At 46.2% G+C, this 11,079-nt stretch overlaps 1 protein-coding gene across 2 annotated transcripts in view; it reads right to left on the reverse strand.

The window, feature by feature from the left end:
* Nucleotides 1-10,640, reverse strand: part of LOC147673384 (excitatory amino acid transporter 1-like) — a 163,747-nt gene extending 153,107 nt beyond the window's left edge. Inside the window, exon 1 of one of the 2 annotated variants that reach the window (XM_086947243.1) lies at nucleotides 10,547-10,640. The gene's annotated coding sequence lies outside the window, so the exon portion shown is untranslated. The remainder of the gene's footprint in view (nucleotides 1-10,546) is intronic. The other variant, XM_086947242.1, reaches the window with a different exon arrangement.
* Nucleotides 10,641-11,079: the final 439 nt, after the last annotated feature.

Genomic DNA, 11,079 nt, shown 5'->3' on the forward strand with positions numbered 1-11,079 from the left:
GAGATGGTCCCTTTCTGGGTATCTCCCAGGTGAAACCAGGCATCCCCGGCGTCTGTGGGGGGCCGTTGTAGAGATGAGGCAAGATTAATGCCCAGAGTTGCCGAGTGTGTTTCCTGGTTGGAGTAGGCACCGAGGCGAGAATTATCAAGTCCGTTTTGACCCTGGTCCACGACGCGGGTCGGGAATTGAACCCTGGTCCCGGGCCGTTCTCTGCTTACGGGTCTGCCGCCTCTAACCAGTGAGCCACACCACTCCACTTGTGGAATATGAAGATATGTAATAGTTGATTTTGTCTTACACAAGCACAAAGTCTAGAATGCTTCCTTAGCATTTAATAGAAATCTACTTTAAATTAAAATCTAAATCCCCTTGTTTAATACTGTGTGGAATGCAATGAACACAGTCCTATTGGCTTCTGCGCTCGTTCATATACTGTTCGCTGCTGCACTTGTGATCACTGCACGGCTCTTGTTTCATGGCGGAGGCAGGGAACGTGGGAGTAGAGTTTGAAGAGAGGATACTCCGTCGTAACAGCAACAATGTAGCCTTTCCACCAAACTGAAGGTCTGGCTGCCGTATTTAGAGCCTGGCAGACCTTGAGTATGTCTGCGACAGAGGCTAATCCGCGTCAGGGCCGACATGGCCGTAGCGGGACCCGCTCGTTTCCCCGGTGGGCCACCAGGGTGGGGGCCGGTTTGGGCCCCGGGGTGGATGAGGGGGTGTTTTTGTTACCGTGAACCGGCAATATTGGCCCATGTAACAAAATCGTTCGAAACCGGCCCTAGCAAACATCTCGGCTGCACCGCCCCCTCCTCCCCGGGGGGGCTGGCCAAGCAGTTTGCCGGGGACGGTTTTGGTTCACAGTCCAGCCCTGCTCTGCATCTGTCACTGACATACTCCCCCAACACCCTAACAGCGTTAGGGCCAACCAAAGCTTAGCCATTCAACCACTGCCCGATTTAGAGTGGGAGGTTGATTGGCCAGTGTTTACTCTCTCTTACCACAACAATAAACGGACAGTAAAAACGTTTAAGTGACCGCCACACCTTGGGAGAAAACTCCCATAGTGTGTTTGGCATCAGTTTTTTGTTTGTTGAAAAACAAAATCTCACTTTAAGATATTGTTTTTGAAAAAACAAAAACAAGTTAAAAGTTTGGCGGACGGTACCAACATTTTGATGGTACAGTCCGTCTCATTGACAGGAAGCACTGTCATGGCCGTATCAGGCATCTGGTGTTTCCCCGTGAGGCTAAGGTGGCACTTTTGTAACTGGGGTCTGTTTTGTAGCAGTACAGCAGTTTCAAAAGCACTGCAGAGTTCCTTGTTTATCCAACAGTTTTCAGGCATAAAAGTGCCAAGATAACTCTGGGTATTAATATACCTGCTGGAAAAAGAAATCGGAGCTTTGTCTAGTGGCAGTTTTGACTCATCTAAGGTAACACAGAGGGTTAATATGCCGGCTGCAAAGAACGTGCACTATGCAGATAACAGAACAGTATTTTATGTACATAGCTCAGTGGGTTATTGCTTTTGTCACAGAGATCCTTTTGAATTTACAATCATAATCTAGGTTAGAAAGTTTTTTTTTCTCCCAGTCTTTCATTATCCTAATTTTGCTAAAAGGGTTTTTTGAGTAGAAATAAATTATTACTAGTAAAGTCACTCTAACCACTGCGTTATGTTCTGAATCCTGAGTTTGAGCTTCCCCAGGCCAAGGACTCTTAAAAAATGCCTATCAGTATGGATGACATGTGAATCCTGCACCTTGTAGTCCCCCGTGCCTAATCTAACATTTTCTGTACACTGAACTACACATTGATTTACACGTATGATTAATTGTATATGTATGCTCCGGCAACCTACCCTGGTACGAAAGGCGCTAGAAAACAAATGAAATACATATGAGTGAGGAGGGGCTATGGAAAGATGAGAGGCACTGTTGGAGGGTGATAGTAAGGGAATCCCTGAAGATCCCCAAGAAAAGGTTTCTTTATCTGTGTGCACTGTAAAGTCATCATTTACTATCCTTTAAAAAGTAATATATTGACTATTGAAAAATATGTTGTAGAATGCATTATTTTGGCCAACTTTTCCCCAAATCTTCTTGGGGGGAGAGCTCCCCCCCCCCCCCCCCCCCGCAAACTCCCTTGCAAGTGGTCAGGCTCGCTGTGCACTGTATGGGGGATGGTCTGACAAACTTTGCCAGGGCTGCTTTGGGTTCCCAGTCCAGTCCTGACCACCATAACTGCAGATCCTGCCAATGACTGGAGTTGTCTGCTGGGCCGGCGGACATCTTTAAATTCACAGTCCATGGGCTCCCTCAGGGAGGCAAAATATTGTTCTCTGTCGTACTGACGGAGTACAATCCATTCTCCTAAATCTAAGTCAGGCACAAGATCTTAAACCTGCTTTTATGACTACAAGCTTCTCTTTCCTTCTTCAAAGACTGGGACTACAAGCTTCTCTTTCCTTCTTCAAAGACTGGGTCCTTAATGAAGTTGGTAAAGATGAAATCCACACTTTCCATCCCTGGGATCACAAGACTTTCTCGCGGTGAATGAGCATGTGCTTTGGGTGTTCGCCGTTGCCATTTTAATCTTCTCTGCAAACAAGACAAATCAGCCAGGAGCTAGAGCAAGAAAATGTAAATCCTGCAAGGTATTATCTGTCTCCAAAGGCATCATCAGATAAAAACAAGCATTGGCAAAGTCATCTGTTTCGGCAATGGCAAACGTGATTTTTTCTTCTACTGCTATCATATGCGGGAAACACAAAATTGGCAATTATATGAAAATGAAAGGATGGCCCAGCAATCCCACGACACCTGTACTGGCACTGAAGAACACTCCTTTTTAGGCAGATGTACACATGTAATCAGGAAAAATGCTATCAGTCACACTGCATGACAGCCAATGGATGAAGTGGGCTGAACCAAGCTGTGGTGGGTGGCAGCAAAATATGAACAACACTTGGACTGACCAGTGGATGTAGAAGGCAAAATGCTGTCACTCATGTAAATCAGTGGTTGCAACTTCACTACAATGATTTGAGTAGTCTCAGTTGTTGGGTGTGGGAGCCGATCGCAATGACCTGCGGGGGTTAAAGCGTTCTCAGAGAATAAGGGTAAGTATTCCCAAGATCCATTTCTTTGGTTATTATGGGAACTCCGAGTCATCAAATTCAAGAACGTTGATAGTAAAAGTAACCCGACACTTCCCACACATGAGCAACTGCGAAACCAGATCTTGAGGGGCCTTCCAGAAGTGGTCGATAACGCTCTAGGCGAGATCAAGGGATATATTTTTTAAACACAGTTGAAAGTTATGAGCCAACTAGGAACAGAACAAGCAAATGTACTCTACTCATCATGAGGAGGTCTGCAAAATGAGTGATATAACCCCAGTTGGCGAAATTCACACAGGCTTAAGAGCATTGAACAATTATTGACACATTCGTTGACCACCATGGGCTGGAGGAGTCCACAAGTATGTGAGGGAGAAAGAATCGTAAAAGAACTGGGATCAGCTACAGGCTGAAATTATCTCTGAGAGGTCACCATTTTGAAGCGGCAGCAACATGGGATGGTCATTGGAAATGCCCCAGTACATTATCATATATTTGCAGAGAACAAAAAACCTCAAATAAATTGCAGTGTTTTATATTTTCCATGACTGATGTTCTTTCTGTACAGGCTCACTCCAAAAGGGTGATAAAAGCCAGCCATACTGCTATCGGCCAATTTCACTACTGGATAGTATGGTAAAGATCCTAGGAAATGTTATATTAGCCAAACTAGAAAGCTGGGCTGCAGAGACTCAGGGGCTATCAGATTTATAGTCATGAGAGTATTGTGTTTAAAATATTTTCCTACAACAATATTGTAGCCAGAATATAACAACTCTCAGACCCTTCTAGTTGAGTTCCTCCCAAATATTGAGTGTGTCAACCCAAGCGATTCCTGGGTGACCCACTTTTTAAATATTTTTGGCCTAAAGGCACAGAAGCCAACATTTCACTTCCACCTGGGAACTGAGATCCATTAAGGTCTCTGTTGCACCCATTACAAGCATGGCCTCATGCCAAAGTATCATGTATACACCTCTAGTACATGTGTTGACCCAGGATCAGAAACAATATCTCGGTTTCTAGAAGCACCATCCCAAATCTCTTTTAATTCGGAAAGATCTGAAGACGCACCTCTTCCTGGAACACTGAACCCAAACACCACACAAATCTCAGAAGTTCTCCGTCTCAGGATATGTTACGCTCAGTCCTCTTTAGTCCTCAGAATAGACCTCCATTCCTCTGGCTAGATTTGAACTATGTAAATACTACCTATATATACTGAGTTGTAGCCAGATATCTTTAAAAATTGATGCAACGATTTAGTACATATTTGTAAAACAGCTTTAATAAACTTTACTTATCCAACATAAAAAATTCTGCTCTCTCTGCCTCCAGTTCCTTGGGTACAAGAAGGAGTATTGGTATTGCGGCTGTGTGTCAGAATATTGTATACAGAAACACCATCTGTTTTCAATATTGTGCTTGAAATGTCATTTACAAAAATACTCTCCAAGGGAATGCGCAATTTCCCTTAACTCCATATTTTCATAGATCAATATTTAGGCCTCTGAATTTATCTCGGACAATATTCTGACAGCGATATTCTGGCACCATACCCCCTTGGCTCCGGTAATGAAGCCTTGATTCTGAAAGGTGTGTGTCCTCAAGACAATGGATGCTCCAATATTTGCCTTTTCCCATATGTCCAACAGATGACGTCAAGGGTTCTGGTCTTGCTGTACTTATAAGCAGGGCCGGACTAAGGACGCAACTGTTTAAATGTGCTGCCTTACTTACAACGCTCGAAATGGTGGAGGCCCTTACTACCTACGAAAGAAACTGGTAAAACACGTACCAGGCAGAAATCTGAGATCAGGTTCACTAGGACTTCTACAGATCCCTCGTATACGCTTGAGCCGCACAGGGGGTAAAGCCTTTTCGTATCTTGCTCCAAAGTACTGGAATAGATTGCCCAAGGCCCTGCGGGAAACTCCGACTTACTGCACCTTTAGGAAACAACTAAAAGCCGTCCTGTTTTAAAATATCTGCTGACCTGACTCCCCGCCATCGGGGTCTTTTCTAGGCAGCGCCGAGATGCCCCAGGGTGAATCCTGCGCTATAAAAGAGCATTTAACATAACATAACATAACTGGCCCTGGCAATTGAGTGGCGGGGGGTAGAGGGGGGGTGCGCATGGAAAACACTGCAGCTGCTTTTGTTACAGGGGCAGATATTGCAAATGGCCCCCCGGGCAGCCGATCAGGGAAACGCCCCGTGCCCACTACGGCCAGTCCGGCCCTGCTTACAAGAGCACAGTAACACCACGTTTGACGGTACTACTGAAAGGATACATATTTTATTCAAGAGTAGATTTGCGGTCAACATTGACCAAACATTTTTTGGGCATTGAACGGTCTACAAATTTCCAATATCATCCAATTATTTTACTTTATTCTAGTTTTAATTTTTTTTCACTTTTCCCCAGCTTTAACCTCTGTATGTCAAGACTTGACAATCATCCTCTCCCTCTGGCCTTGCTGTTTTGGGACACATTCCAAATAGAAATACCAGCATTTGTAAAGCGCACTGCTACCTCCGGAGAGGAGTCCCGGCGCTGGGGGCCGTCGGCAAGATGAGGCAAGCTATTGCCCAGAGTCACAAGGTGCTGGGCTAACCTGCTGCCGGCGATCGAACCATGAGCCCCTGTGATCCGGAGTCCGCCTCCCGGGCCGCTGCACCACACCACTTCCCCTGGAAGAGAGGTGTGTGTTACTTTGTAACTTTGTGTGCATGTGTTTACTTATTCTGGGCATTGGTTCTCCAACTAAAGTATCACCTCCTACATAGGTTAAAAAAACTGCACAAAAGAAAAAAACACATTGGAAGAGAAATAGTGATTGTTTTCTATACGAGGTCACACAAGCATTCCGCCTGTGAACCTATCCATGTCAGTGACACAGATTATTTAATTTTTACACATAATTTAAGGAAAAAAAGCGCACATAGTAATTCATTGCAGAAAATGTAACTCCTTAAAAATAAAAAATATCATTAAAAAGCCAAGACCAAATTAAGGTTCTACTGTGGCATCACAAACTGTTTGGGAGAGAACAAATATGTCCGATGGTTCATAAACCGTATCACAAAAGGCGATTTAAACAAGGACGGTTGGTCTTGTAAATGTAAAAAGATCAGAAGGGCTGGCAAATAACCTTTAAAAAGGTGCCAAGAGCAGGCTCTTTTAGGGCCAAAGACAAAAAACTACAGAATAAATGAAAAACAAGCAGAAAGAGTAAGTAACCAGACCACTAGAATTGATTGCTACACCCAAACATTATCAGCAGAGTAATTCCTTATGACTAGTCACCACACGTCACTAGCAGGGTTAAAGGAATGTCAACAGCAGACGTTCAAACCAGCGGCATCCAATGGTGGACCAGGAGGCCTGGATCACAAGAATTGAGGGAGAACCATTGACTAGATAAATAATGTAAATCTTTGCCTGGCAATGTGACTGACTCTGCCCTGCCCAACCACCTTGGTCAACACGGATCCAATGCTTCAAGGCCTAGAAGCAATTACGATTTGCAATGTGGAGAAGTGTGGCTCAATGGTTAGAGCAGCAGACCTTGATGCAGAGCGCTGGCCAGGGACCAGGGTTCGATTCCCGCCTCGGCGGGATCGGGCTTAAATTCCTCTGACCGGATATTCTCGCCTCAGTGCCGAATCTAAGCATGGGCCCCACGCTGCAACTCTGGGCAATAGCTTGCTTAGTCTCCACAACGGCCCCCGATACACAAGGGATGCCTGGTTTCACCATGGGATGCCCAGGAGTGGACACCTCACAAGGAAAAGCCAGGAGGGGTCCCTTGTGGTAGGAGTACAAGCGCCGGGATGCTTACGGGTTACTGTTCGCGCTATACAAATACAACACATTTACAATGTGTGTGCAGTGCGAGCTCAATAAACATTCATATTTCAACACTAGTGTAGACATAATTACAAAATAAATTCCTTCCCATTTTACCACTAGGGCAACGCGTTAAGCATTAATTGCGCCTGATGTTATAACCACTTAAAAGTTAGCGTAGAGGGGGCGTGGGGGGGATGGCCACAGCGTTGCGGTGCTCATGACGAGCCCAGCTCGTCGTGAGCCGCAGTGGAGCTCTGCTCATGACGAGCTGGGCTCGTCACAACCCCGCCCACTGATTAATTCTCCCGCACAGGCGGGGAATCAATTGCGTGTGGGCGGGCCACGGCCATTATGACGAGCCCGGCTCGTCATGAGCACAGCTCCACTGTGACTCATGACGAGCTGGGCTCGTCATGAGCATGGAAGGGGTTACGCTAAAAATCGGTACTTAGCATAGTGTGCTGCCCCAATGGTATTTTGCTGCTTCTGTCAATGGATCCAGATATATAACACAGCAAGTAACATTACACCTACAACAAGCCAAGACTGTTGGCTTTGTCAATGGTTGTAAATTGCATAGGATAAATCAGCAACAACTATGACTTCGTTGTATTCGATAATGAAAATGCTTCCGATCTTGTGGGCGAGGTTGTGGCGTAAGTCTAGAGCTGCCAACTTTAGAGCTGAGAAGGCGGGTTCGAGCCTGACGTCGGCTCAACATCCTGTGATTCAAAACATGAAAATGACCTAGTGTAATATAACCGGTGCTCATGTGAAGCGCTCCAAGTTTGCGCTATATAAGACTGAAAAATGAGTCTCTTTGAAGTTGCATCAAAAGCAGTGATGGCTCGTACTGTTGCAAAGTTATGTTTTTCCACCCAAAGGGTAAACATGAAGAGCCCGATAGGGACCCGTCTCAGCACCTGCTTTCAGGTCCTGGCCCACTTACCGCGGTGCAGCAGTTTTATTGAGTGGGCGGGGCTGCGGCGGCCAATGGACGTGCGCAGCAGTACGAAGGTAGTGCTCACGACGGTGGTTGGCCGAATCAAAAGGGTTAAAGCCCTGATCACATGAAAGATTTGCGCCGGGGAGATTTTGCATTCAGTTGTGCCCATGTACCCCTTTAAATGTATGATCACCCCGAAAACTATTCGCAAGCAACGCCTTCAACAAGTCCTTTCAATACGAATATCTCAATCCGCAAGTATGGTTACATGTGGCAATACTGACATTGGTTACGCACAGCGCTTAGAAATGTCACACGTGCAGTGTGAAGTGCTACATTGAGAAGTTTTCGCTTTTACTGGGCCTTGTTATACAGCCCGCCTACAAGCGATGTTCACCCTTACCTCACAACGTTCTATCCTACAAATGCAACTCAATATTGCAAGCGCATGCAATAAATGCACTAAGGGCCAAATAATTGAAACCGTGCACTAATCACCAACATGTTACACACTCATAGGGCCTGATTACAAGTGGGTCGGTTAAGCCCCTTTTTATGAATTACGATCTTTTTTTATTTTAACGCGTCCGATATTTATCGTATGTGTTAACCCTTTCTATGCTCATGACGGAGCCGCTCCGTAATGAGCCTCGGTTGAGCTGTGCTCATGACGGAGCGGTTCCGTCATGGCCCGCTCGGCGCACCTGCCCGGCGCGAATTCCGCGCCTGCGCTGGACGTTCTATTGAGCGGGGCGGGCCATGACGGAACCACTCCGTCATGAGCACAGCTCAACCGCGGCTCGTGACGGAGCGGCTCCGTCACGAGCATGCGAGTGCCGCTCGGCCCCCCCGCCCCTTAGCGCTGCGGCAGAATTCCCACCGCAGCGAAGGGGTTAAATATGTCAAGGCTCGTTACATTTCGACAGGTCAAACCTACCGAAATTTAACAGGGGAAAGGTATACGGCATTTACTGTATCATGCGGATATTGGTGCGTTAAACGACAAAATATGCATGCCTTTCCCCATAAACTCGTAATAGGTGCTATTTATTGCACTCGGTAAATAACGTACCTCACGGAATTGTTATTTTTGAGGTGCGCTAAACAGTCTCTGCTCTCCTAATCAGTTCCCTGGTGTTTTTTATTTTTTGTCTCCTAAACTTTTGGCCTACAGCAAGCACTCTCAGGCGGTAGCGTAAGCAAGTTAACTTTAACGATTCTTGGGGCCCTGGGCAATACATATTTTTGGGGGCCCTGTTGGTGCAAGATTAAAGTTTATTACACATTTACTGCTCGTTCAAGCATGCAAGATGCCAAACAATATTGAATTATACTTAAAATTTCAGAAATGGGGTCACATAAAAACAGCTGCCTGGTGTGCCAAAAATCCTGAGAGTGAATCGGGGTGAAGAGAGAGAAAGAGTGAAAGGCGGAGAGAGGCAGCGAGCAGGAAAGTGGTTAAAGGGAAGAAAAGAGAGGCGAGAGACAGATCACTGTCCCAGGGGGGCATTTGAAAGGGGGAGGCCCTGGGCAATTGACCACTTTGCCAACGCCTTAAAAAGTCAATCCCAAATAAAATAAATTAGAATCAGACGTGTTGAAAGGGGAGTCGATGTTGTGAAACCCGCCTCCTGGTGGGTGGAGCTGGGGGTGTGCAGCAGACGTGCAAACATTGCCAGGCAAAGCACATGCGTTCACTGAAAACGTTGAGGAGATCCTGCGAACAAAGAACAAGTCTCTGCACCTCGCACAAAGCTGTCAGCTCACGCAATTAGATTCGAATTTCTTCCTACCGTGCAGAAATCAGATTTTTCCACGAAATCCACAGCGCTCTGGGGCAAGCGAAGGGCTGCTACTCACAGTCATCTATACACGCAGCACTCTGTAACACCACAAGAAATAGGAGATTCCGCGAAGTAACGTCATCCTGGCAGGGCCAGCTCAGCCCTTCATCCTGGCGAGACCGGTGACATATACTCTGAAGCCGGCTAAAAGTGGCATCAGTCCTGCACAGCGCTTATACAGCGATGTAACAGTTCTAAAATAAAAATTAAAAAAAAAACTTTTCTGCTACCACTCGAAACTAATTTATTTCCGTTCAGTGAACAACTATTTTTATTTCCCTTTTCTGGTTTTATAAAGTGCCAACATGCCCTGAGCGAACGAAAGCGCTTCGCATTATTGACCTGAAAACGCGTTTTCAAATATAACATAATTAGAGGGCATTAAACACAGTTAAAACAAAATCAAGATAGATAAAAAATACGCTTACAATTACACAAATGCAATAAAAAGCGGCGAGAACGTAAGCAACATACAACTAAAACTCAAAAAGCACATCTACAAATATGCCCTGCACATGTGTGTATACAAATGATTCGGAAAGGTAGGGGTTAATTTGGCTCCGGTCAGCTCTTAAATAAAACAGCCCCCTCTCGGTCCACGTGGAGCTGTACAACAGCGCTGACGCTGAGCGCGAGACACCACGCCCACCCCCGCCCTCCTCACTAGAGGGCGCAGGACGCTTTCATTTAACAATATTTTAGCAAAAGTCCCCAGATCTATACCTGGGGTAAGGAGAGATGCGCCGGTAAAGTTTGGGAGACAGAGGGGTACTTACTGCGCGTGCAGCCGCGTCCGTTTGTCTGTCTGTCCCTCAGCGCCAGTGTGCACTATGCAGAAGAACGCGGAGTACAGCGCGGCAGAACTTCTGCGAAACCCGAGCCCCTGCCCTGCGGCGAAGAGGCGTTCATCGGGCCCGGCTGGGCAGAACCCGCGGTTAACTCTATCAGAGCTGGCGGGGACCCGAGCAGGCTTCACACGTGTGCAGTGCAGCTATGTCACAGCTTATTAAAAGTTTTGCACCAGCGCAAATTAAGGCTTAAACGCACATGGTGTTGCGTTTTTCTTTTAATTCATAGAATTCACCATTTTTTTGAGAATTATAAGTTCTTGCACAAGAAAGTCACGCGCTTGCGCTCCATGATATGGCCACTGACTCAGAATCGGCTAGTATTTACGAGGCCACGTGCCACTGACTAAGGTACCCCTGGCCATTATCCAGCGCAGCTGGCTTGGTTGCAAAAGACCTATTGTGGGCTTCCAAGAGCTTGCAGGGTCTTCCGGTCCGCCCACTGTTACCATTGGTTGCTT

This window comes from Lissotriton vulgaris, chromosome 12 (genome assembly GCF_964263255.1).
Source record: "Lissotriton vulgaris chromosome 12, aLisVul1.2, whole genome shotgun sequence".
Taxonomy (NCBI): Eukaryota; Metazoa; Chordata; class Amphibia; order Caudata; family Salamandridae; genus Lissotriton; species Lissotriton vulgaris.